The sequence below is a fragment of the Felis catus genome, chromosome B2 (assembly GCF_018350175.1).
Source record: "Felis catus isolate Fca126 chromosome B2, F.catus_Fca126_mat1.0, whole genome shotgun sequence".
In the NCBI taxonomy this organism is placed as follows: Eukaryota; Metazoa; Chordata; class Mammalia; order Carnivora; family Felidae; genus Felis; species Felis catus.
Window position 1 is genome coordinate 80,813,908 of NC_058372.1, and position 26,430 is coordinate 80,840,337.

The following is a 26,430-nucleotide window of genomic DNA, read 5'->3' on the forward strand; positions in this document are numbered from 1 at the left end:
TGCCCAGGTGGCATGTACTGTTTGGTAACACATAACAGTCTCCTGGCAGAGATAGTTTACAGAGAATGATGCTTCTCTGCTCCTGCCTTATTAATTTTCTAACAGTGCTAGGTCACATTTCCTTCTGCAGGTTTAACACACAACGACGACATGAACATCATACATCTTGAGATTACATAACAGAATTATCCACAACAAGCCCACACCACATCTTAATTTAATATGTGATACATATCACACATGTTAGAAGCTCTTTGATTAGATCGTAAATGCTTATCCTCAGAATTCATCTGTGTTAGAAAATATCACCTGGGACTTTCCACTCCATTCTCAACTAAACAGCCCAGCCAAGCAAATAGCTATCTACAAATGCACTGTCCCATGACAGTGTCTCATCCTACTTCCCCTTATCAGTGTGGTTAGGCATGGTCTCACCCTGCTGCTCTCCAGGCTTTTGTCTACACATTGGGATGCCATTTCCCTTGGAAGTTCCCCTGTCCATTCTCTTTCCTCTTCCCTGGTTGTCCCATTGCCCAGGTGTTGCTTGCCCACCTGAATCCCTCGTGTCTACAAGAGCTTATCCACTTGGCAGGAAACATCAAGTGTTCATTGCTTTATTCTACAAATATTCATTAATGCCCACTGCCCATTATATAGCAGGCCTAAGTGCTAAGGAAACATGAATGAGAATAGTGAACATGGTCCTTGCCCCCCTGAAGCTTCGTTTCATGGGGGACATAGATATTAATCAAAGAATCAAGCAATGGCACTGAGTATGATGAAGGGCAGTTACTGGGTACTGTGAGAGTATGACATCGTGGCTTGATGCAGTCTGGAGGAGTAAGGCAAGGCTTCCTGGGCTTTCTGTCTGAGATCTGAAGATGATTTGGTGGGAACTAGGTGAAGAGAAGGAGTTGAAGTGAGGAGTAAGGCCAAGGCCCAGGGGGAACGAGCATGCCCCATTCAAGGAAGTGATAAGAGGCAGGTGAGGGAGCTCAGGGAGAAGGGGAAGAGGCCTAGAGATGAAGTGGGCAGGAACACTGGGGTGTTGGGATCCACGTTCTGATTTTGGACATATCCCATGGGATGGTCTTGGAAGCATTTGGGCAGATCTTATTTGTGTTAAAAGCTCAGCTGGGTGGGGCGCCTGGGTGGCTCAGCTGGCTAAGTGTCCGAATTCAGCTCAGGTCATGATCTTGAGGTTCATGGGTTTGGGCCCTGCATCAGGCTCTGTGCTGACAGCTCAGATCCTGGAACCTGCTTCAAATTCTGTGTTTCCCTGTCTCTTTGCCCCTCCCCTGCTTAGGCTCTGTCTCTCTGTCTCTCTGTCTCTTAAAAATAAACATTAAAAAAATAAATAAGAAAAAAAATCTCAGCTGGGTAAAGTGTGGATAATGGATTAGATGGCCCTAGGTTTTTCTCTTGTGCTATTTGCTGTGATAAGAACAGAGGAGGACAGCTATTTGGGGAGAAGAGGTCATCATTCAGGATATATGTGGCCAACCTACGATGGCTTGGAGACATTCAAGTAGAAACACTGAGTAGGCTGATGAATATATATTTGGAGCTCTAAGCAAGACTTGGGTTAAAGCTACAAATATCACATGGCGACTAAAGCCATCGGTATGGCTGAGATTGCCACAGGAGACAGAAAGAGTAAAGGGAGGAAAAGACCAGTCTTAGATGGATTATGGCATTTGAAGTCTGAGTAGAGCAGGATTAGTCAGCAAACGTGATTGAGAAGGGACAACGAGGAGGGAGGAAGAGAGTGAAATAAGAGAGTGTAGTGAGAGTACAGTGTAGTGTCTTAGAGGCTGAATTTGAACTCTTTCAAATGCATGTTGCTGAAGTCTATCTTCAGTTGATTTAAACAAACAAAAAGCAAATTAACAAACAAAAATCAAAAAATAAAAAGGAGGAGAAGAAGAAGAACAGAACAAGAACACGATGAAGAATTAGAAGAATTTGTTGGCTCAGGGCACCTGGGTGGCTCAGTCAGTTAAGCGTCTGACTTCGGCTCAGGTCATGATCTTGCAGTCCGTGAGTTCAAGCCCCACGTCAGGCTCTTTGCTCACAGCTCAGAGCCTGGAGCCTGCTTCAGATTCTGTGTCTTCTTCTCTCTCTGCCCCTCCCTTACTTGCACACTTTCTCTCCCACAAAAATAAATAAACCTTAAAAAATTAAAAAAAAAAAAAAAAAAAAGAAGGAGAATTTGTTGGCTCTTACAACCTGAACTCAGAACTAGTCAGACATGCTCAGATCCACATGCTCAAACAGGTCCTTGAGAACCTGCCTCTCTCTCCATCTCATTTTTGCCTTCTTGTTAATAAGCATTTTTACCAAGTGGGTTACTCCATGTGGTGGCCTGATTAGGTCACTAGCAGAAGCTTCAGGTTTACATCCTATCTAAGCTAAAGAAAACATGTCTCTTCTATTGGTTCCAGTAGAAAGACTGGGTATCATTATTGCTGGCATGTCTTAAGGTTATATGCTCAACTTCTGATCTGAGGTTGGCATCAGTTCTACACATACCTCAGGGATGGAAAGTTCTTTAAAATAAAAATCAAAGTGCTGTTACCTGAAGAAAGCAGAGAAGAAGCCAGGCAGGCAACCCCCAGAGGTGTATACAGATACCAAAGGGTTCAATATTCCAGAAAGGAGAGTATATTCAAGAGTATTAAATACTATTAAGAGATCAAGTAAGATGATAACAAAAAATGTCCATGGGATTTAGTCACCTGAAAGTTACAGTGACCCAAGACCCACACAAATAGCTACATCACACAGTGTGATGTGGTAGGAATCATAATGCAAGTAGAAATGGCCATGTAAACTCGGGAGAGAAAAATCACTTAGAACTGAGGCAATCAAGGAAGGCTTCATGTTAGAGGTAGTATGTTGGGTCCTAAAGGATGGGTGGTATTTTATAAACTAAGGCCAGAAAAGTAAAGGAAGGAAGGGCACCCTAGCTAAATATAGCATGAGCAAAAACATGATGGTGTATTCACCGAAGAGTCGAACAGTTCATATTTGGTCTGAGGGTTAGCGGCTAACTAAGGAAAGGGGACTTTCTCTTTTTTTTTTTAAATGTTTATTTTTTATTTTTGAGAGATAGCATGAGCGGGAGAGGGGCAAAGAGAGAGGGAGCCATGGAACATGAAGCAGGCTCCAGGCTCTGAGCTGTGAGCACAGAGCCCAACATGGGGCTCGAACTCATGAGACGTGAGATCATGACCTGAGCCAAAGTCGGATGCTTAAACAACTGAGCCACCCAGGCACCCCAGGAAAAGGGACTTTCTTTGTTCAATTTGAAAGTTATTTAGCTCTAACCAACAATCCCTCAGGTGGCCTGCCTGAATATATAAATGAGGGACAGCTGTCACTGTAATGGGACTGACTCAGATCCCTCCTAGAAGAGTGCCTCCTATACTCTTGCTTTCCCTTTAAGGGGGTCTCACATGTGAACTCAACAGCAGTCTCTTTCCTCTCTTTCTCCTTTGAGACTTGGTCTTTTCTATGAAAGAAAAGAGAAAAATAAAAAGAAAGGAAGGAAGAGAAGGAAAGAAAGAAAGAAAGAAAGAAAGAAAGAAAGAAAGAAAGAAAGAAAGGAAGGAAGGAGTCGGAAGGAGGGAGGAAGGAAGGAAGGGAGAAAGAAGGAAAGAAAGAAAGAAAAAGAAAGAAAGAAAAGAGAAAGAAGGAAAGAAAGAAAGAAAGAAAGAGAAAGAAAGAAAGAAAGAAAGAAAGAAAGAAAGAAAGAAAGGAAGGAAGGAAGGAGTCGGAAGGAGGGAGGAAGGAAGGAAGGGAGAAAGAAGGAAAGAAAGAAAAAGAAAGAAAGAAAAGAGAAAGAAGGAAAGAAAGAAAGAAAGAAAGAGAAAGAAAGAAAGAAAGAAAGAAAGAAAGAAAGAAAGAAAGAAAGAAAGAAAGAAAGAAAGAAAAAAAAACATAGGGAGGGAGGAAGGAAGGGAGAAAGAAAGAAGGAAAGAAAGAAAGAGGAAGGCAGGCAGGCAGGCAGGAAGAAAGACATTGAAATCTCTATAGGGCAGGAGCAGAGTGAGGAAACAGCATGGTGAGGAAGGCCTGCCAACCTGTGCCCCAGGACTCATGCAGGCAGGAAGGGCTGGTCTGAGAACAGGACTCAACTGACACCAAGAGCCTGGGTCAGGGATCAGATGTGAATGTGGGGCCAGGCACCTATTCCCCATTAGTGTCTGGGGCTAGAAGAGCTGTGGCTGACTGCCTTGGTTGGAGTGGAAAGAGGCCCTTGTCCAGAGGGCAGAGAGGAAGTAACCCCTGTATGAGAATGGGACCTACTTTGGCCCTGCCCAGTGTCTTCCTGAAGACTCAAGCTGCCTATTGCAGTGCATAGGGTGTCCATCTTTGGGGGTGGGGGTCCTGATGCACCAGGGATGCCTCATTCATAGGCACCCTGACAAGGCTCCTTGTGAGCCTCTCCTCTGAGACTCCCCATCTATTCACTCCACTCTGAGGGGCTCCTTGGCCTGCCACTTAGTTTCATCTGATTTTTCCATTTTATGGAACTTGGGACAACTTTGCTGGAACCCTCTAGAGTGCGAGGGCTCCCTTGTTCGTTTCCTTGAGGTCAGACATAATGTACCATGAGGGTGATCGAATCTCCCTGGTCTTGTCAACTCCACTTTGCAATGCATGACAGAAGTCCCCTTCTGTTATCGTACCAGTCCCAGAAGAATGATGTCTTGCCCCAGGAAAGGGAGACCTTTCTCATAGCCCTGCTTTCCAGCAACATGCGGAGCTCTCCTGAGTGAAAGCCCATTGACTTTAAGCAGCACACAAGGATTGGGGGCAGAGTAATAGGGTGGTGACACGTGGTTTGTGTCCAGGGCCTTGGGTGACAGAGGGATGACAAGGCTGTAATATTCCTTCCCCAGCTCCTGGGAGACAGACTGAAGAGCGTACCCATGATGGGTTTCTGAGTCGCTACCACAGAAACAAACGAGTGCATCCTTAGACAAACCGTGGTAATTAAAAGAGAAACATAATGATAGTGAAGTTACCTTTCTCCATTCATTCCACAAGCATTTTTCTGAGTGCTTATTTTTGGCACAGAGCTATTTTAGGGGTGGGGGAGAGCATGTGGGGAAAGGAAAGGGAATTGGTCCAACGTGGCAGCTTGAGAGGAGGCGATGGGTGGTGGGGGATGGGCAGTATTAGTGTTTGGTCTGTGGAAGATGAAACGCAGCTCTGCTCTGTGGGCGGGTCTTTGATCTTCCAGTAACTGCTAGAGTAGCAATTAGCATCCTTAATGCTGAGGGGAGTCTCTGAGAAACCCTTTAGCCTGCTGATTTAGGTTGGCAAATCTGGAAGTGTGGGTGCCTGCGCTTGCATATGTGTGTGTGTGTGTGTGTGTGTGTGTGTGAGAGAGAGAGAGAGAGAGAGAGAGAGAGAGAGAGAGAGAGAGAGAAAGAGAAATGGTTTTTAAATTAGATGTTTGATGTTTATAATTGATTCAATTTTTACTTTTTAAATGACAAAACATTTTCAACAATCGTAAAAGTCTCTATCACCCAACTGTTAGTATTTTGCTATATTTGCTTCAGATATGTATTTTAATATAAAAAAAGTTACAGATAAAATTGAAATCTTCTTTTTCTTCCTCTCCAGAGCTAACCATTCTCTTAAAGTTGGTTCTTGTTTCTTGTCCATGCTTTCATATTTATGGCATATGTATGGATTCACAAACAGCACACCATATAGTGCTGTTTGGGGTATTTAAAATGTTTTCGTACATAGTATTTTGCTGTTTTCACTCAACATTGCATTTTTAAAATTTACCTATTTTGATGCTGTAGAGCTAGTTTGTTCATTTTTAAAATCACTATATAGTGTTCCATCTAGGAATGTATCATAATTACGTTTCTATTCCCCAATTGGTGGACATTTAGGTTGCTTCCAATTTTTTCTTCTAGGACAACAGTGTGACTAGAAATGTTAGTCTATGTATGGTATATAAAGCTTCGACTTGCTGGCTGTTACCAAACTGATCTCCAAAGTGGTTACACACGCACCTACCAGAATTGCATGAGAGTTCTCATTCCCTCACAACCTTGCCAATACTTAGTAATGTGTAATTAACATTTGCCTCTGTCTTAATTTGCATTTCTCTGATTACTGTTTAAGGTTGAAAACCTCTTTCTGTGTGTTTTGACCATTCAGGCTTTCTTCTTCTGTGAATTTTTTTTTTTTTTTTAAATTTTCTCTTCTGAGTTTTCTTTATGCTGTTTCTTTGTAAGAGATCTTCAAGTACTCTGGGCAGTGATACTTTGTTGGTTATATGGACATTTTAGGATTACTTGGGAAGAACAGGGATGATGGCCTTCTCTGTGTCAGACACAAATTAGTTAGTTGGTTCTTTGGTAAAGCAGTGAGGTATAAATTAACACAAGGGACAAAAGTCAACCCAAAGGTTTTCAAACAAATCATTTCTGTTTTCTAACCAAGATAATATTAGATCATAATGGCTATTAAACACCCTGTTTTCTCAGCTTCTGCTGTTTAAGTTTCTTTTTGTATTTCAAAAGTTTGCATGGTTAAGATCCACCCCTCCTGCCCCATCATAAAAGAGATGGACTAAAAGGAAGCTTGTCATTCTGTAGACATGAACTTGCAACTATTTCATAGTTAAGGAAGGTGTCCAAATACATTCTTTAGGAGAATGTATTGAATGATTGAAAGAGATGAAATCCAATTGTAACTGTTCTATCCTTATCAGGGGCACTGAGAAGTGGGCTTTTCTTAATAGAAGCATTATTGGGGTGCCTGGGTGGCTCAGTTAAGTGTCCGACTTTTGATTTTGACTCAGGTCATGATCTCACGGTTGTGAGATTGAGCCCCATGAGGCTCCATGCTGAGTGTGGAGTGTGCTTAAGATTCTCTCTCCCCCTTCCTCTGCCCCTCCCACTTCCAAAAAAAAAAAAAGCATTATAAAGAAGCAAGCATACACTATACTTCTGAATAAAGAGTGAGTTGTGAGAATGACATGCCCTTGGTCTTCCTCTGCTTGCATTTTGTATGAATTACATTCATCCTGGAATGAAATAGTGAGGGCTTTGTATACAGTGCTTCTAGAAATGGTAGTTCCAGTGTTTTATCTCCTTCCAGAAGAAGGAAGGCAAATGTCTGACAGCCTTGGGATGCAAAGCAGGATTTTCCAAAGGTTTTGGGGATACGGGTTCGCAAATGTTTCCTCCAGCTTGTTGGTTATCTCTTGTTTTTGGTGTTCTTCCTTGAACAGAAGTGGATGATCTCATTCTTTGTGCCTATCTACATGTCTCCCCTCAGGCTTCCTCAGGCCATTATTTTCATCTTACTTCTTTCAGGACCCTGACTAATCAGCTCAGCCATCTGCCACTGCCAATGAGTCCATAAATACTTTTATCTTAAGTCACTTCTCTTTCCATACAAAGTAGATAATGAAATACATTATCTGAATCTATTCATCAGAAGGATTCCCCCTCAGGGGTGCCTGGGTGGCTCAGTCAGTTAAGCTTCCGTTTGGCTCAGGTCATGGCCTTGCTGTGCTGTTTGTGAGTTCAAGCCCTGTGTCGGGCTCTGTGCTGACAGTTCAGAGCCTGGAGCCTGCTTCTGATTCTGTGTCTCCCTCTCTTTCTGCCCCTCCCCTGCTTCTGCTCTGTCTCTCTCTCTCAAAAATAAAATGAAAAAACATTAAAAAATTAATTTTAAAAAAAGGATTCCCCCTCATCACTGTCCTTCTGAGACACCCTGAGTTGAACTGCAGTACAGAAGCATTCCATTTTCAGCTTGTACCAACATACCAAACCAATCCACCATGAATCAAGCTCAGGGTATTCCTTCTCTATAAACTGCATAGGGGACCCCTTCCCCAAAGGATACCATGAGGTAGAAATGTGACAGAGGAAAGCATCAGAGGGGCCTGGGTCACCTGCCCATGCAACATACTTGTGACTTCTGCGTCCTCGTTTTAATTTTTTTTTTCTTTTGAGGGAGAGAGAGAGAGCATGTGCAAGTGGGAGAGAAGCAGAGGGAGAGAGAGAGAATCTTAAATAGGCTCCACACTCAGCACAGAGCCCAAATGGGGCTTGATCCCATGACCTTGGGATCATGACCTGAGCCAAAATCAAGAGCCAGACGCTTAACTGACTAAGCCACTCAGGTGCCCCTGGATCCTCTTGAACCTGATCCCAGATATACCATTTCCATGTTACAACTGATTGTTTAGGCCTTATTGTGTCTGATATTACCCAGCTTCAAACTGCATGGTCAAACACCAGTTTCAACACAGCCCAGTAGCATGTCAGGAGCTCCTTTTCAAATAGTGCATGAGTCTCTGCTGTAGACTACATGGCCTTGCAACAGAACCCTGAGTGTCTCCTGTTAGCACTTGCCTGAGGCTCCACACAGTGTCTTTCTCTGCCACAGACACCTATAAACAATGAATGATCTTTTAGGTCATGTGGCCCAGGTGCAAGCCTGATTGTCCTGCAGCCTGGACCTGCTGCTGAGCCCTTTCTTGCTTTCAAAGCTGGCAGCTTCCATATCACCTAACATAGCACCTTTAGACTCTATTATGACAGAGATCAGAATAGTTAACACAGCCCTGGGAAAAGGCCGTAAATATGTACTCTTGTCTATCCCATGCAAGTGCAAACTGTTTCTGACCCTCCTTTATACCAAACCAGTGACCTCATACTATGCACCTGAGGCCGTGTTAGTCTGCTATAGCAATGACACTGCATTTGGTGCAGAAGCTGCAATCAGGGTACTGCCTGTTTAAGTCATAGCAGTTCACTGTCAGGTGCCTTCATCCGTCAGTTTTTGCAGGGACAGACTGTTGAATTAGATGGGGACATATAACGAGGGTCAGTACCCCTGAATCCTCTAAGTTTTTGAGGACAACAGCGATATCTGTTATCCCCTCCAGTGCTGATATTGTTTGGATTTACTATCTTGGCCAATGGACAGTTTCAGGGCTTCTATTTGGATTTTTGTACCTTTTAATAGTGCTTAATTTCAGCATCAAAGAACAAATGTGAGATTTCTGCCAACTTCTAATTAAGGCCATTCTGAATAAACATTCGGGAACCAAGGAAATGACCATGAGATGTTTCTGTGCACCTACTGAACCCACTGTGAGAGCCAGGTGAGGACTGCATTTATTACCTGACCCCAATTTGCTTCTAGTCTAACAGGAGGGCCATGATGGTCCTTTGAGTATTCCCCTTTCTCTAATATATGTTTACCCTCTCAAGTGAACATAGATATTATGGGAGAAGACAGAGGAATCACTGGAGTATATACTTTCCAAGTGGCATAAGGCCCTTCCTTATGGAAACCTGGCTCTTCTTTATTCAGCGGGTGCTGGGTCATAGAACTGGTTCTGATCTGGGCACTGGGAAGGGGATCGTGTTCTTCCACGGGGCTGGCTGACCCTAGTTTTCTGCTTATCTATTCCTTTTTTAAAAATTTATTTATTATTTTTGAGAGAGAGAGAGAGAGAGAGAGAGAGAGAGAGAGAGAGAGAGAGCACAAGTCGGGGGCAGGGGCAGAGAGAGAAGGAGAGAGAGCATCTTGCGCTGACAGTGCAGAGCCAGATGTGGGGCTTGAACTCATGAGCTGTGAGATCAAGGGTTGGACCCTCAACCTACTGAGCCTTCCAGATGCCCCTGCTTATCTATTCTCGATCTCTTTTGAATATACCCTTGTTGGTCGCCCATCTGTGTTGCCCCTGGGAATACCACATTCTTTGAGCCACCTTCATAGGTCCCCATAGTTGAAGCTCCCTGGCTGCGGATCTGTTTTTGCTGCCTGTTAGGGAAATTATGCTGATCTTGCTTTTGATAGTTAGAAGTTGCCACTGGCCTCTGCTCTTCTGGGGTCCTATCATTTCCATTGCTATCAGGGGGCCAAGTTGTGCAATGGCATCTTCTATGTCCCTGCTGGCCACAGAGGGCAGTCTCATCTTGAGTTTCTCAGTGATGCTGGTGACCCCCCACCAGTGTGCTCTTTTTCGCCCTGGTACATGGAGTGTCCTCCAGGTTGGACTCACCACACAGTGGCCAGCTGGTGGAGTCAGACCCATTCTAGCATGCCTACTTCTCTGAGCCCTTGGCCCTTTCTCCACAGTTCACCACTATAGTACTGGCATCTCCAGTTTATTTAATGTGTGTCATCACTCTTTCCAAGATTTTAGAGGCATCTAAGTAAAGTGCTAGAGCTGTCACTCGGGGCCCTTAGCAGGGTGTTAAATAATGTGTCATGGCAGAACGTCCCATGTCAATAAACTTTCCCGTATTTATGTTTCATCCATCTTGATCCTTCACCCTGAGGATCCTCTCCTTGCATACTCCCCCAGTTCCTGCCGTTCTTGTGAACCAGTCCTGCAGTAGCTTTGGCTCATCTCTCTCCTCCCTTAGCAAGTCCTTGTTCCCAGTTTAGTTATGCTGAAATTTAACCCTAACTACAGACCCAAGAAAAGAGGTGGGGGAGGATCCCTGAGGGCAAGGTTTCTCTTGTAAGTCTCCTGTTTTATTTGAGGATTTCTGCACAGGTTTTAGGAAAGCAGAAAGAGGGGGCATCTATATTTCTAAGATTCCAGAGAGTTCAGGAGAACTTAGAGATTCAGGATTTTCAATGAAACCTATGCAGATATCTCATCCCAACTGTCAGGATCCCTCTCATGCTCCATCAGGGTCCTGATGTTGGCATAGGAGATTGGGCTAGGCAGAGAGTTCAGTCTTCTCTGAAGTTCTGCTACTCTTAAGCCCTGTGCCCTTTTTTGGGGTTGCATTTGCTCTCTGGATGCAGGGGATAAGAGTATCTTTAAAGGCTATTGAGGAGACCCCTAACCCTCCCATTTTGCTTTAAGCTGTTGGTTAATAAAGCTAAGCCTGTCATTTTCGCTTTTCAGTGAATCAGTGGTACTTAGCAACAGCCCTTATAATGACATCCTTCATATTTCTCAAATGTCTGGGACCATGCAGCAGCTGGTGCTTCCCCTTCCAGCCATATCCATCCCATCTTAGTTCATCACAGGTGAGTGCTGCTTGCTTTCTATATCACACACAGACTGATTTAAATATTTTAATCATATTTATTTATTTTAAATGTTTATTTTTTTTGAGAGAGAGAGAGAGCGAGAGCATCAGCGGGGGAGAGGCAGAGAGAGAGGAAGAGAGAGAGAATCCCAAGCAGGCTCCCCACTGTCAACACAGAGCCCGATGCAGGGCTCGAATTCACGAAACCATGAGATCATGACCTGAGCCGAAATCAAGAGTCGGACGCTTAACTGACTGAGCCACCCAGGCACCCCCATATTTATTTATAGGCCTTTCCACATTGTTGTATTACCTTAAGTTCCTGTTTCTACGTGGCCTGGCTCTTCCTTATGGCACTTTGTTTCTTTCCATGAGTGTAATATTGTACTGTGAACAAGCTGCTATCAGGTTCTTTTCTGTGGAATTCTCACCTGAGCTGGGCTGTCTTCATGTCTTCCTCTGCGGAGATCCTAAGATTCTTGTCTGTCCCGGACCAGTTTTTGCCAATAAACCATGCTGGTGTTTCAAATTCAGATACTACAGCCTATGGCTTAGGTTTCTGACTATTCACAGGTGATTCTCTTCCCCTAGCACCTAGGAGGTGCTTCTTCACATTTGCAGGTGGAGCTCAGTAGGGTCCTACTGCACACGTGACTTGTAGAAAAGTGGCTCTCTGTTCCTCCACCTTGCCTGCTGTTGATCTGAGGCTTGACTCTTGTGTTCCTGTAAAGATATTAAAACATTAGCCTCGAGCCTTGAAGGCCCACACCTGGGTCTGCTGGCTACGTGGTCCTCTACACTCCAGTTCTTGCCGCTGTAGGTTTGGTGCCTGTGTCTTTCTCAGCCCCTGGAAATCGTCCTTTCTTTAGTTTGAATTCAACTGTACATTAAATAAATCATTTTTGCTGTATTTCATCCAGCACTTTTAGGTGTTTTTATCAGGAATATGGCCTGAACTTGTCAGCAAAATCTACCATATTTACTGGAAATTATACCAGTTTATTTTCAGAAAGCATGCTGGTGCATCCACTGCTGTCACAGAGGGTTTTATGGACAAATTCAAGGGAGAACTTCAGACATTATAAACACAAATGCAAGGTAGTTTCTCTCTCTCAGCTTAGAGTGGAGTTTCCATTACTTTCCACTTAATATGTGAATTTTAGATTTTTCTTTATGGTGGAAGGAAACACTGTTTCTAAGGGAAACAGTTGGTGTTTGTATATTCCTTAATCCTAAAGTTCATAGGATCATTGATGTGACAACATCATCTTGCTAGCAGGGACTGTTCAAGCTGCAGCAATATTATGTTGAGCTGTTGCCTGGTGATTATGGGAAACTTCAAAATGATAAAGTACTGGACAAAGATATATAAATAGAAACAGTTGGAAATTTCCAGATAATCTTGCTTGATAAATGGACAAAGAAGAAAAAATAGATGCATTTCACTTAGATTTCAGAGAGATGACTTCTGGTTGCATTTGAGTGCTGAGCTTAAACCTGTCTTCAGGCACTAGAAAGTGGGGGAGTAGATACCTGTGTAACAGATCACAATGGGACAGAGGTCGTGTGTGTATGTATGTGTGTGTATAAATTTATTTATTTATTTATTTATTTATTCATTCATTCATTCATTCATTTATTCACTCATTCATTCATTTATTATTCTCCATCAGTGATGTTCCCAATGCATAAGGCAAGCGAAGGCACATTGTCACTCATCTGCTGGCCGATATGTCTACAATTGCCATCCTTTCCATCTTGCTTCCCACACACAACATAATTATAGGCCTGTGAGGTAAGGGCTGGACCACAATATGCCTAGAGGGGTCTAGAGAGCCTGGGGAAGTAGGTGATGTTTGAAAATAAGAAGAAAAAAACTGTCACGTAAAGACATGCTGGGAGCAGAGCTGTGGCCAAAATGATCACATGTGAGACAGCAGCTGAGGCAAGCATCCAGGAGAATTGTATTTGATATTCATTTTTAAATATCACATGTGTAGTTTTAGGGTTGAGAAGCTAAAAATAGGCACCACTCCATATAACCCACTCCCTCTAATTTCTTATAATTAATTCTTCAACAGCTTGTATTTTACCACCATCACGTAAGAGTATATTCAGGACAGTACTAATGTCCCTAAAGAATTAAAGTGGAGAGTTAAAGTCATATACTTATATGAGTAATCAATCCACTAGTATCTCTTCTACATATGTCAAAGAACATTTGTTGTTTCTTGCATTCAAAAAGTGTTTAAATACAATATTCCATATGCCTTGATCATGGAACACTATTAGTTACAAGTAAAATATGGTGACCATTTATTTGAAGGCTGTGTACATTTTATTTATTTTTATATACAGCATGCAATTCATGATTGTGTGTGTTTAATATTTTGGTAGGAAATCTTCATATAAAGCAGAACAATAAAAAATGTACAACACATTGTATTATTTTTCTTTTCCCACTACCTTTACTGCACTTTCCCTTTGTCAAACTTAGTTGGTTTCAATGATTTGATCTTTTTTTCTCTCACTTTGTTTCCTATTTAAGTTCCCCTATGTATTTCTATTTCCTTCATTCCTGAATTCTTCATTTTCCCATGTCTTCATCCTTTCCTCTTCTTTTTGGGCAATTTATTTACTTTGTTCCTACTCAGTAAGCATTGCCTTTCCGTGCAGGACTGATTTACATCGTTCCCTTTTCAAAATTGTGATCCAGAGCAACACTGGACAGTAGAAGGAAAGCACCCATAGTACAATTTTCCACTAGGAGCATTACCTTCTATGTGTGAACTCAGCTACCAGAACACTTAAGTCCTTCATGTCTTCTAGTGCCCTGGCACCATGCAGGACATGACACTATCTCCAAAGCACCACAGAAAAGCTCTGGCCCATTGGGTCACCATCCTTATGACTCAGGAACAGTTTTCAAGTGTAGGTCATAGGGCTGCTAGAGATTTAACTCAAACCCCATTATAATCTGTAGGCTTTTTCTGTTTTTAATTGACAAGCTGATTCTAAAATCCATATGGAAGGACCAAGGAACTGGAGTTGCTAAAATAATTTTTAAAAAAAGAACAGAGTATCCATACTTCTTTATTTCAAAACTTGGTAGAAAGCTGCAGTAATTAAGAGAGTGTCAAACTGGTGGAAGGCTAGATAGATGATCAAGGGAACAGTATAGGGAGACCAGAAATAGACACACACATCTATGGTCAATTGATTGTCTTTACAAAGGCACAAAGGAAATTTAATGGAGAAAGCATAGTCTTTTCAACAAATGCTGCTGGAACAATTGAACCTCATATGGAAAAACAAAAAACAAAAACCTTGACCCGTACCACACACCTTACGCAAAAATGTACTGCAAATGGATTGTAGATACAAAGGTAATACCTAGAAAACATAGAAATCTTTGTGAGTTGGGTTTGTCAACTTTTTTTTTTTTTTGAAAGAGAGAGGGCACAAGTGGGGGAGAAGGGCAGAGAAAGAGAGAGGGAGTTAAACAGACTCCACACTGAGCGTGAAGCCCAACACAAGGCTTGATCCCATGACTCTGAGATCATGACCTGAGCTGAAATCAAGAGTCAGAGGCCCAACTGACTGAGCCACCCAGGTGTCCTGGCAACTACTTTTTGATACGACACCAAAAGCAGGATTTGTAAAAGATAGTGTTGGTAAATTGAAAACTTCTTCTCTATGAAAGACACTGTTAAGATAGTGAAAAGATGCTACGCATCAGGAGAAATTATTTGCATAACATATATCTGTCAAAGAACTTGTATCCAGAGTATAGTTTTTAAAAACCACAGAACTTGATAATAAGAAAGCAACCAACCAAATGAGTGATAGGTAAAGGACTTAAACAGATGCCTCACCAAAAAAGACCTAGAAAAAAAAAAACTCTTGAAAAGATGCTCAACATCATTAAGTATTAAGGAAATGAAAATTAAACTACAATGTGATACCACTGCAAACATAGGTATTAAATTGGGCAATATTGTTTGTTTGTGTTTTTAATGACATCGCCAATAGCTGCAGAGACCAATGAGCACCAGAACTCTCATTCATTACTGGTGGGATACAAAATTGTAAACACTTTGGAAAATAGTTTGGCATATTCTTACCATAAGCCCAGAAATCCTACTCCTACATGTTGATCAAGAGAAATGAAAATTTATGTTCACATCAAAACCTGTACATGTATACTTATAGAGGATTTACATCATAGCCAAAAACTAGCAATAAACCAAATGTCCTTCAACTGTTGAATGGATAAACAAACTGTGGTACATCCATACAGTGGAATACTAGTCAGCAGTAAAATAGAACAATCTACTAATATATGCAACAACATAGATAAATCTTATGTGCATTGTGCTTGGTGAAAGAAGCCATACGAGCTGTATCCTCTTTGGTTCCATTTAAATGATGCTCTGGAAAGGCAAACTATAGTGACAGGAAACAGGACAGGTTGCCAGGGGCTGTGGGTGGAAGGAGTGGATGAGGGACAATTTGGGGGTGGTAGAACAATTCTATATCTTGATTTTGGGAGTGGTTATATGGATGTATGCATTTATACAAACTAATAGAACTACATACCCAAAAGGGTGAATTTTACTAAATATAAATTGCATCTTAACCTTAAAGAAATGAAAAAGGGGGCAATAGAAGAAATAAGCAATAAAAAACAAGCAAAAAAAAAAAGGATACTTTTAAAAGTTGAGTGGTGAGTTCATAAAGATACAGAATATTGGGGCGCCTGGGTGGCGCAGTCGGTTAAGCGTCCGACTTCAGCCAGGTCACGATCTCGCGGTCCGTGAGTTCGAGCCCCGCGTCAGGCTCTGGGCTGATGGCTCAGAGCCTGGAGCTTGTTTCCGATTCTGTGTCTCCCTCTCTCTCTGCCCCTCCCCCGTTCATGCTCTGTCTCTCTCTGTCCCAAAAATAAATAAATGTTGAAAAAAAAAATTAAAAAAAAAAAAAGATACAGAATATTATCCTCTGGTTTTGCATTTGTTAAGTATGAAAGTTTCCATAGTGAAAAGTAAAAATAAGAGCAGCAACAAAGCAGACCTCTTGAGCTAACATCCCCTCTCACCACCAGACCACTGGGCTTCCTCTCCCAGCAAAACTTCCTGAAAGATTTGACTTGAGACACACTTTTCACTTCCTCACTGTCCATTCAGGCTTCTGCCCCCAATAATCCGTGGACTTATGTCAAGGTTCTAGTCAAGGTCACCCACGACCTCCTGCCTTCACATAGCCAAACAGGAGATCATTTTCTTTTCTCATTTACCCCACCTTTTAGCAGTTCATGTCAGTTTCTTTTCTCAGTTTCTGTGACATCCTTTTAGTCTTGGTGTTCCTCCTCTCTGTCACACCTTTTTAGTTTCATTTGCTGCCTCTTCTTCGTAAAACCCCTGAACTATGACATGTCTGAGGGTTAGGTCCGTGGGCCCAGTTCTCCTATATTTACATATAATCCCTATATGTCTCTAGGGATTTTCACTGGAGCCTCTGACTTTAAATACTATCTGTGTGCTCATGATTCCCAATCTGCACCCGGACCGTGACCTTGCCCAGAAATGTCAAAGCCATGTATCTAGCGTCCTCCCTGACATCTTCATTAGGAATTCCACTAGGCAGCTCAAAATTAAAATGCCCACAAAATTAGAATGGTCCCATCTTCACCTCTGACCCTGGTCCACACATCCCAGTAAATGGCATCTCATCTCTCCAGTCACTTGAGCTAAGAACTTAAGAACCATCCTGCCTGGGGGCGCCTGGGTGGCTCAGTCGGTTAAGCGGCTGACTTCGGCTCAGGTCATGATCTCACGGTCCGTGAGTTCCAGCCCCGCGTCGGGCTCTGTGCTGACAGCTCAGAGCCTGGAGCCTGTTTCAGATTCTGTGTCTCCCTCTCTCTGCCCCTCCCCCGTTCATGCTCTGTCTCTCTCTGTCTCAAAAATAAATAAACGTTAAAAAAAATTAAAAAAAAAGAAAAAAAAAAAGAACCATCCTGCCTCAAGTGCCGTCATCTCTTACCCTACCCATGATTACTCATTTGCTTCTAAGACAGATACTGAAGCCTCTCAATTTTCGTTTCTACTGCTACGATCCCTATCCAAGTCATTGTACCCTAGCCTATTTGTTTCTTCTGCCTATTCCTTCCTCTCTTCCAATTTCTTTGATAAATGCTTATATCTAATTTAAGTTCTAAAATTCATATATAGTTTTATGAATGGTGCCTGTATTACACAAAACTTTAAATTTCTATGAAACAATACTCTTTCATTTCTTAGAGACAGAGTCTGGATTTTTAAAGCCCTACTGAAGAAAGTCAAACAATTTTATAAAAGTAAAGACGGGAAATTCAAACATCTAGTTTGAAATCATGCCTGTGTAGCTAAATTTGAAGATGGGTTTTAGTAGCAGGTCACTGACAAGAAAGTACACATTATTTATTCAGGAAAATGTAATACTTGAAAACTAATAATATTTGAGCCGGTTGGTACAGATTAAATCTTGAAAGTAACCTTATTATTTTGCTCTGTCAACTGTCTTTAGAGACCTAGAGATAATCCTAAGAGAGAGAACACCGGTTCCTTTCAGAATTTATTTGATTTCATTTGGACTAATTTATTAGGAAGTCATTGGGAACCTAGCCTGGGAAATTAGTACATGGACAAAGCAGCAAAAGTTAATTCATTAAAAATGAGTAGCCTCTAGTGTTATATCCATTGATCATGCATCTATGTTCTTTGGCTGGTTCAGATATAAACAGAAGAAAAAAATGTTCTCTTATCTTACTTCTGACTTAATAGATCAAACTCTTTTAGTTTTCCTCTTAGGAATTATTTACCAAACTGTTAGAATCTTGTCATCTTTCTTCAGATTTTCTAGAATCTCCTTAAATCAAGGGCTGTAATTAAGTATTACTGGAGAAAGTAATAGCAGTGGGGTTGGAGCCAGAAGAATTAGGAGATTGCAAGAGTAGTAGTAAATATCAGCAATAAAAATAGGAAAGTTTGCAATTCTCCACCTGGCTTTGGCTAAGACAACAGTTCAGGGCAGGTGATGCATCTATGTCAGAATCTGACGCGTACCAGACCTAGTGGGCTTCACATAATTGTTGCATAAACCATGGGAAATTTCCTTCATCATCTTATGTTCTTTGTATATGCTTCTTTTAAAAAGGTGAAGTTGAATTTTTATTTTAGTCAATCTGTTTTTCATTTATAAGGTAATCCAAGATTTTCACCAGTGATCTTAATATACTGTCATTTCTGTATTTTATGTGGGTATCATTTCTTCCTACATACATTTGCTAACCTTCATCTGCCATCACTGAATTTAATGCTATTGGTAGTTAGTGGTTTGAACTAATTAAGAATTCTTTAAGCATGAGTTTTTGTGAATATACTACTTTCTCTCTGGTAAATATCCAAATAGCAAGCAAATATGCTTTACACATTTTCCCAACTTCTCTTAAAATTAGGCTATTGGCCTCAAACCCTTTTGTTTTCTACTGAATGAATAATAAATCCTCTGAAATTTTAGTGCATACAATTAGGAGGAAGAGGGAGTTTCTCTGATGCTTTCAAGCTGTGAATAAGTTTTTAAAAGCATGAGTCATTTGTTGTATCTTCCTCTACTTTTCAAGATCCTTTGTGGCTGAGTGAATACTAGCTTTGTTGTGTGTTTTGTTTTAACAAAGTAATACATGTGTATAGTTTAAAAAGTCAAATAATACTGGGGTGCTTATATTAACCAACCGTGGCTAAGTTGCTTAAGCGTCTGACTCTTGATTTCAGCTCAGGTCATGATCTCACAGTTCATGAGATTGAGCCCTGCGTCCGGCTCTGTGTTGATGGCCCAGAGCCTGCTTGGGATTCTCTCTCCCTGTCTCTCTGCCCCTCCCCAGCTCACACACACACACACACACACACACACACGCTCTCTCTCTTCTCTCTCTCTCTCTCTCAAAATAAATAAATAAACATTTTTTTAAAAAGTCAATACTAAGAGGTTATAACAAAATACTGCCACATGCATTCTACAGAGGCAACTATATCAAATACTTTTAGATATTTCTTTTGATATTTACCTATATATTTCCCTTAACTAATACATATATATTGCTATCTCTTTATACTTTTAATTATCTTTTGATTTACTATGTAGATGAGAGTTTTAGCTTTCATATAGCCCCTTTACCCTCTCCTCTCCCCCCATATATTTGAATTACAATTATTAGTTAAATCCATATTTAGTGTTTCCATTTTGTGACTATGCAACTGTTATTCAGAAAGTTGCATTCTTTTATTTAGAGTTAATAATTCCTCAATTTTTCATTTGCTTCATTTTCTTTGTACTTTATAGTTTAGTTTCCTTATACTTCCTACAGTTTCCATATGGTTAAACCATCTAAATAATCTTTTATTTCCATTCTTTATCTGAAAAATCTTTAATACTTCCTTTTATCTCTCTATTCCAAATGAACTAGTTGCTCTCTAGACTTACTACATACCTGTCACCCTGTGTGTGGACAGCTTGAGAGCTGTATTAGTCAGTGTTCTCCAGAGAAACAGAACCAACAGGGTGTGTGTGTGTGTGTGTGTCTGGGGGGGCAAAGAGGGGGTGAGAGAGGGAGAGAGAGAGGGAGACAGAAAGGGAGAAGGAGAGATTTTACATTTTTATTTTATTTTTTAAGCTTATTTATTTATCTTTGAGAGAGAGGGAGACAGAGATAGAGAGCATAAGAAGGGGAGGGGCAGAGAGAGGGAGAGAGAGAATCCCAGGCAGACTCCACACTGCCATCACAGAGCCCAACAGACATGGTGCCCGAACCCATGAACTGTAAAATCATGACGTGAGCTGAAACCAAGAGTCAGATGCTTAACTGACTGACCCACTCAGGCACCCCCAGGGAGAGATTTTAAAGAATTCGCTCATGCAGTTTTGGGGGCTGGCAAGTCCAAACTCTATAGAGCAGGCCAGCTGGCTGGAGGAGGAGTTGATTTTGAAATTCGAGTCTGAAGGTAGTCTAAAGGTAGAACTCCCTTTTCCTTAGGGGATCTCAGTCTGTTTCCTTTTAAGCCCTTCAGCTGATTGGTTGATGCCCACCTGCATTATGGAGAGTAATCTGCTTAAAGTCTGAATCCCAGTGTATCTCATCCTCCCCCACCCCAAATCTTCAAAACTACATCTACACTGGTATTTGACCAAATATCTGGGTACCGTGGTTCAGCCAAGTTGACACATAAAATTAACTACCACAAGAGGTAACTAAGAACATGGAAGATTGTTACCCAAATTTTGAAGGCTCTTTTTTTGTGTGGGAGCCCTATCCTTTCCAGTACCCTACCTTTCAAATGCTGGCCAGTTTAGCAGCCTCAAATTTCCATCTTTGTTTTCTTTTTTCAATGAGACCACCACTGTTTGCTACTTGGGTTCCATTTCTGTGTGCCACTTTGGAAAATGCCCTTAGGGAGAAAACCATGGTGAATGTCAGGTGCGCCTTGTGTGTGTCTCTTCATCGGTGCTGTCCAATGCCTGTAAAGAGTTGTTCTACATATTTGCTTGGGGTTTATAGCTCTTTCTGGTCGGGAGAGAAGTGTAATACCAGCTACTCTTTCATAGCCGGAACAGAAGCCTGCTTGGGCTTCTTAACAAGCCCTCAAACTGCTATTCTGTTCCCACTCTTGCCCTGACAATCTGTTCTCCACCCAGAACCAAGTGGTCCTATGAAAATTAAAGACAGATCATAACACTCCCTTGCCAGCACTCTTCAATAGCTTCTCATCACAATTGGAATGAAATCACAGCTCCTTACTCTAGCCTACAAAGTCCAGAACGACTACACTCTGCCTTTTTCTCCATTCTTATCTTTGCCACTCTCCTTCTCCTTTCCACCCTTCACCACAAGACCATTCTCTCTGTTCCTTGAACATACCAAGCTGCTTCCTGCCTTAGGACTTGGCATCATGTCATAGCTTACCTCATATACTTTTTTCCTCATTGTCTTGTTGATTATTGTCATTCAAATCTCAGCTTGAACATTACCTCCTCAGAGAGTTTTTCCCTGACCAGCCAATTTCGCAGCCCTCGGACATGTTCCAACACATTACCCTGCTTTATTCTCCTCATAGGACTTTATCAGTAATTGTTCATTTCTGAGCAGTTTTCAGAAACTTTTCTTGTTCATTTTCATGCCAATTTTCAATGTCTCTGCAGTACAATGTACTGGAGTGCTCAGCACTTAGGATGGTGCCTGGCACACTGTGGGTTCTCAGTCAAATTAAAATTTGTTGAGGGGCGCCTGGGTGGCTCAGTTGGTTGAGCGTCTGACTTCAGCTCGGGTCGTGATCTCGCGGTCCGTGAGTTTGAGCCCCACGTCGGGCTCTGTGCTGACAGCTCAGAGCCTGGAGCCTGTTTCAGATTCTGTGTCTCCCTCTCTCTCTGCCCTCCCCCCCCCCACAACTCACACTCTGTCTCTCTCTCCTTCAAAAATAAACATTAAAAAAATTTTTTTTTTATTTGTTGAATGAATGAGTGAACCAAAACAGATCCAGAGCTGGGACGACTACCTGTTGTCACAAGCATGTCAATTAACAGGAATTTTGTTTGGCTGCTACTTGTGTGGCCCCAAATTTGGAATGAAACTCTAAAAGACTTCTGTGGCTTGTCATTAAGCAAGCATTTTTGGTGTGTGTTTGCCATGTGTCATGGCATTTTTTGAGTGTCTGCCGTGTGTCATCACCAGAAAAGATGCTAAGAGCACAGCCATCGGAGTCAAACAGGAAGGGGTAAGGGAAGGGTAACAATCTTGTTTTGCCACATCCTAGCTATGTAACCTTGGACAAATTAATTAATCTCTCTAAGTCTCAGTTTCTCCATCTGTGAAATAATTCTTCTCTTGTAAGAGTTCTGTAGAGGTTAAATTAAATAATTCATCTAAATTATTTAGGGTTGGATTTGGCACTGTATTTTGAATGTTTAAAATATATAAGTAGGGGCTCTTGGGTGGCTCAGTCAGTTAAGAGTCCAACTCTTGATCTCAGCTCAGGTATTGATCTTAAGGTCGTGTGTTCAAGCTCCACCTTGGGCTCCATGCTGGGTGTGAAAACTAGTTATAAAAAACAAAACAAAACAAAATATAGTTAGTGTTATCATTAAGTGTTAGTTTATATGATGGTGCTGGCTATTTCGTGGGATTAATAAAAATCTTACCGGAAGGTGGTATTGGGTAGGGATGAAGTACTATACCTAAAAGTCACCTTTTCCAGGAACTTCCTGATAAACCATCCCCTCTGATTACTTCTCGGCTTCATGCACTCATTACATATATATTGAGTATTGCTACTTTGTTCTTCTTCTAAGTTATTTTTTGTTTTCCTTAAACATCAACATCAGTGCTGCAAGGTCCTTCTCTCTTTTTAAGAATATATAAATGTTTGATTTAATCATATATTCCCTTCCATCCCAGTCCCCTTTTCCACCTTTTCCACCAGCAACCATTCTAAAGTATTTAATGTGTAGCTTTAAGTGTTGTCATAAAATGTGTGCTAGTGTCTTGTGTGCATGTACTTCTAATTTCCATATATGTGATTGTGTTACTATCTATCACACTCTTTCTCACATTTGTTTTACGAAGTACGTTTTTTTGCTATGCATGTATCTACGGTGCTTCTTAAGGATGCAGAGCACTCCATGGTGGGCATTTATCACATTTTACACATTCACTCCCCCATTGATTTTCAGATTACCTTCTGTTCCCCATCACCACCAACTGCAAAGAAATGTATCCTTGTGCATATCAGTTTAAAATGTGTGTTGAAGATTTCTTTAGGACATATTTCAAGGTGTGGAATTGTTGAGTCAGGATATGAAATTGTATCTTCCTGGGTAACTGTTCTCACGTATCTCTTTCAAGGTACATGTTGTATATCCCCAATTAACTTGTGAGCTATGGCCCAACTCTTAGATCTTGAAACAAAAAAATGGAGAAATCAGGTCCAACACTGGGTAAGTAGAGACTCAAAGTGGCAAGTAGAACACAGGAAGAATTATTCCATTTCTGTGTGACTATAGACATACGAGTAGAGAAATTGGCTGCTTATTTGCTATTTTTACAGCTTCATCCACAAGAGGATTTGCTGGCATTGCTTGCACAGCATGTGGAGAGTCCAAAATACAATTATCCAAAGGGAAAAAAATTAACACCAAAGAGAATCTAGGCACTAATGGGTTGTAACTGGTTGGCACACTCCCTTTGCAGGCCAGGGAGGGCATGGTCTTATCCTTGATTTGGATACTTTATTCTAATCTGCAATCATATAAAGTCAGAAAATCACCAGTGTGCAAGAAGCTGCAGAAGACTGGAGGGAATTGAGCCCTCAGGGTACATTTGGTTTTTTTTCCTTTTGTTTTTATTCTGACAAACGTCAAACTTTAGAAGAATTGCAAGAATAATACAGTGAACACCTTTCTACCCTTCAGCAAGATTCACTAAGTGTTACCTTTTTGCCATATTCGATCAGTCTGTCAATCTGTTTATCTATCACCCACTGTTTGAACATTTCCCCATAAATCTTCAGCATTCCTGTCCTAAGAACAAGAACATTCTCACCAATAACCACAAATCGAACATCGATACATGCTGTTAGCAAAATACGCTCCATATTCAAAAGTTTAGAACAGGGCTCAGCGAACTTTTTCTATAGAGGGCCAGATAGTAAATATTTTTGTTTTTGCAGGTTAGACAGTCTCTGTGTCTCAGTTCTGCTGTGGTGGAGTAGAAGAAGCCACAGGCTAAAAAACATAACACAAGTGGGTGTGGAGGGGTGCCAATAAAACTTTATTTACCACAACAGGTGGCTGGCTGGTCTACACTTTTTTTTTTTTTTCAAGAATTGGTGCAAGATTTACATTTTACAGTCAGTAAATCTCACAATTCAAGGTATATTACAGAGATCACTCTTGGTTTCAAAAAGGTTTTGCCATGGATTGGACTACTCAATTATATATGATTCTATTGCTTACATTTCTTCATTTCTATGAATCTAGTTCCTACAGATCTACCTCTTACTTCATTATTTGGAAAACATCAATCTCTACCATAAATATTACACAGCCTTATCTTCTTTCAATGTTCTTTTTTGAAATTGTGGTAAAATATACATAACATAGAATTTACTATTTTAACCATTTTAAGTATAAGGTGCAGTGGCATTACGAAAGCTCACATGTGTTGTGCAGCCATTACCACCATCCATCTCCAGAAAATTGTCATCTTCCCCATCTGAAACTCTGTCCCCGTTAGAAACTTACCTTCCCATTCTCCCCTCTCCCCCAGCCCCTGGCAACCACCATTTTACTTTCTGTCTTTATGAAGTTGACTACTCTATGTACATCAAATAAGTGGACCCATACAGTGCTTGTCCTTTTATGTCTGGTTTATTCAATTCACATAATGTCTTCAAGGTTCATCCCTGTTGTAGCATGTGTCTGAATTTCCTTCCTTGTTAAGGCTGAATAATATTCCATTGTGTGTAAAAACCACTTTATGTTTATCCATTCATCTGTTGATGGACACTTAGGTCATTCTTATCTTTGGCTATTGTGAATAATGCTGTGATGAATATGGTTCTAGACTGATTCTTAAAGCCCTAATTTTCTTCCTGTCCAGGCGATAGGATCTAACAACAGATATGAACCTAAAATGTCACCCTCAGCATAATAGTGTCACTTCGCTGAATGGAAGACATGTATGCAAACAATCAAGTCATCTCCCTTTGTCCTTTAGAGAGTCAGCATCTCTTGCCTGGATGTTTCAATAGCCTCATCTCCTTGGCTCCAGATTTGTCCTGACCCACACCGGCACTGGAGTGACCTAAAATACAAAATTGGTCTTTATCACTCTCCTGCACTACACTTTTCCATAGCTCCCTATTACCTACAAGACAAAGTTTATAGGCCTTAACTGGCCTATCAGGCCCTTAGTCTCCTAGCTCGTCTTTATGTCCCCATCCTTACTTCCTCCTAGTCCTAGTCTCTCCCTTCATATTCCAATTGTACTGTGCTGCTTCCTATCATCTCTTCCTCTGAAATAAAAACAATAAATGATGCTATTTGGTGTCCCTTTGCCTTTGCTCACTGTGTTTGCTCCATCTGCCTGGAAAGCGTTTTCTTCCTTTTCTTTGCTAGCTTATACTCACTCATTCGTCAAAATTAATTCAGCAGTGGGGGCACCTGGCTGGCTCAGTCGGTGGAGCATGGGACTCTTGATCTCAGGGTGGGGAGTTTGAGCCTCACATTGGGCATAGAGATGATTTCTTTAAACAAGATCAGTTCAACAGTAATGTTTCCAGGAAGCCTGTCTCAGACATGCCCCGCCAATTCTCTTTCCAGTCTGTGCGCCCCAGAGCACCCTGTGTTTGTCTCTGTCATCACATCATATCATAGTGGTCTCTGTAAGTTTGTCTCCCCAAGTGATTTAACCTCCTAAAGAATAGGGGTCATCTTTCCACTCTCAGTGCTTAAATATCTAGTAGGTGCTTAAGGAATATTTCTGGATTGAGCAAAATTACAGCTTCTTAAAAAGGCATACTAAGCTCTTCGTAAGTGGCTCCAATGTATCTGGACCAGCTTCATTTCCTGCTATTCCAGTCTTTCTTTTGCCCACATGCCCCAACCACACCTAATTCCAATGCTTCCTCAAGTAAGCAATGAAACTCCATGCCTCTGGGCCAATGTTTATTGACAACTCCCTCTGGAATTCCTTACCCTTCCCTTCCTAATGTACTCCTATTCATCCTTCAACACCCAGCCTAAATATCTTCTACTTTGAGGAGCTGTGATTTCGCCAGACAGAAGGAATCTCTGCTTTTCTGCTGTTCGTAGAATGGAATAGCCCTATTACGTACAATACCACAACATTACATTGTCAGTAACTTATGTATCAGCCTTTTCCCATAGCCTGTACCTTGTTTTATTCATCTTTGTGTTTCTAAAGCCTAGTGCAGTGCCAGGCACATAGTAGGTGTTCCATAAATGTTGGATAAATAAGTGGATGAATGAATGATGTAGACATTTGATAACCATAGTCCGAGTGGACACAAAGAGCATCTGATTCAGTCTGTTTTCATTCCAGGATAATATGGCCTAACTTAGTGTCTGGGGTTCAGATGCTAAAAGCATTCTCTCTCCCTCAACATAGCTATTTGTATTTGAGGCTTTATGTAGCCCTGTCCTTCCGTAATTACATGGGGAGTAAGGAGCCTACTCCTTGGCTCCACAAAGGGGAAATGAAGACATAAAACCATGACTGGTAGTCTGAAGTGTCCCAGATCAAAGTTTGAGGAAGAAAACAATAGGGCCTTTG

General features: G+C 41.3%; 1 long non-coding RNA gene across 1 annotated transcript in view; it reads left to right on the forward strand.

The window, feature by feature from the left end:
- LOC111560499 overlaps positions 1 to 26,430 on the forward strand; it is a 144,573-nt gene that overhangs the window by 94,225 nt on the left and 23,918 nt on the right. The gene's annotated exons all lie outside the window — the stretch shown is intronic.